The sequence below is a fragment of the Callospermophilus lateralis genome, chromosome 10 (assembly GCF_048772815.1).
Source record: "Callospermophilus lateralis isolate mCalLat2 chromosome 10, mCalLat2.hap1, whole genome shotgun sequence".
Taxonomy (NCBI): Eukaryota; Metazoa; Chordata; class Mammalia; order Rodentia; family Sciuridae; genus Callospermophilus; species Callospermophilus lateralis.
Window position 1 is genome coordinate 67,103,173 of NC_135314.1, and position 2,045 is coordinate 67,105,217.

At 37.8% G+C, this 2,045-nt stretch overlaps 1 pseudogene; it reads left to right on the forward strand.

The window, feature by feature from the left end:
• The first annotated feature begins 797 nt into the window (after positions 1 to 797).
• Positions 798 to 1,442, forward strand: LOC143408618 (acidic leucine-rich nuclear phosphoprotein 32 family member E-like; annotated as a pseudogene).
• Positions 1,443 to 2,045: the final 603 nt, after the last annotated feature.

A 2,045-nucleotide genomic window follows, 5' to 3' on the forward strand; every position in this document is an offset into this window, starting at 1 on the left:
TGTCCCCAGTGACCTACTTACTCCAGCCAAGCCTTTCTTGCCTACAGATACCACCCAGTAGTCCACAGGTATTAATGGATTAATTCAGCAAATGGATTAGTCCACTGAAGAGATCAGAACCAATCATTGCTTAAAGGCCCCGCCTCTGAACCTTGGGGATCATGCTTTCAACACATGAGATTTGTCGGGGACATTCTAGATACAAACCATAACACATAGCATCCTTTAATAGGCAAAGAACCTGCAGAATGTAGAAAGCATGACCACCAAAGCTTGTCTTTGGGAGCATGATCATACACTATAAAATATCTCTGAAATTTTCCAAATACCACTTCCTTTTGCATATGGCCTTTGGGCCCAAATTCTTAGATCACCTTTGAATTGTTAGTTATGCAAATTCTTTAATCCCCTTATTGTGGACCTCCAAGTTCAGAAATTCTAGAAATAGGATGCAGAATTTTAACAGTCTGTGTTTTAATAAGTTCTCTGGGTGTTGCTAAAGATGTACATTGGATGGAAGGGAAAAGAACTGCTGGTGTGTGCGTGCGTGTGTGTATGCAAGTGTGCGAGCACTGGTGTGTGGACAAGGAGGTAGGGGCAGCCGAGTTAGAGTCCCAACTCCTTGGACTCCATGTGTTATTCTTTCCTTTCTCCTCCACATCTATCTGGTGTGGTCATTTATATTTGCATTTCTTTTCATTCATTTCCAAATGTTTTAAAAGTTTAGGGCTGGGAGGTAGTGGGAAAAGCAGGAGAGGGGAAAGGAGGAGAGTAGAGCAGAAGAGCAGGAGGCGGACATGGAGATGAAGAAGAGGATGAACATGGGGTTACTGAACAGAGCTCTAGAGGAAGTGACAGAGTTAGTTGTTGACAACTGCATGTGTGTCAGTGGGAAAATCAAAGGCCCGAACGACACTTTTAAAGAACTAGAGTTTCTGAGTATAGATAATGTGGAATTAAGTTCACTGGCCCAACTTCCCAGCTTAAATAAACTTCAAAATTTGGAACTTAGTGTCAATATCACTTCTGGAGGTTTGGAAGTCCTGGCAGAAAATTGCCCAAATCTTACTTACCTCAATCTAAGTGGAAACAAAAATCAAAGATCTCAGTATATTAGAAGCTCTGCAAAATCGTAAAAATTTGAAAAATCTTGATTTGTTTAACTGTGAGATCGCAAACCTGAAAGAATACAGAGAAATAATTTTGAATTGCTGCAACAAATCACATACTTAAATGGATTTGATCAGGAGGATAATGAAGCACCTGACTCCGACGAGGAGAAGAATGAAGTACTTATGTACTTGGAAATGAAGATGATGGAAATGAAGAGGAAGATGAAGGTGGTCCACATGAAGGATATGGGGAAGAAGAGGAGGAGGATGAAGATGAAGCAGGGTCAGAATTGGGAGAGGGACAAGAAGAAGTGGGCTTCTCTTACTTGATGAAAGAAGAAAATCATAAAGAAGAAGAAAAATATAATGATGATGATGATGATTTTAAAGAAGGAAAAGAAGAGGAGAGAGAGGAAGAGGAAGGTTTCCGGGTGGAGAAGAGGAAACAAAATACTGAAGATGATGGAGAGGAAGAAGATTACTAGATCATTCTAAGAGCAGATTCTCTAACATTCCTGGGTGTGCAGTACAGGGATCATATCTTGGTGTTTTCATGTATGATTGTTATCCGTGCAGAAGATTATATATAACTTTTTATAGGAAGAGTGCGGTTTTACTAATTTTGCCTTATTTTTCCAATTAAGATTTACTAGTCTGTTAATGATCATATTGTTTATAGAGAAAAAATTTCATTGACACTCCTCCCATTAAGACATTCTCTAGCAATTATATTTAGAATCTTAATTTTTTTCTAATTCAAGTTCAAGTTCATTGTATTAGTGATTCTTAGTCTGTAATTGAAACACGATTGCTTTTTTTAAAAAAAGGTGCACATTGAACTTATAAAATCACTCATAATGAGTTAGAATTAGATATTGCAAATGCTCTTATTTTAAAAAACTAAACATAATTGCAATCTATACAATAGATTAT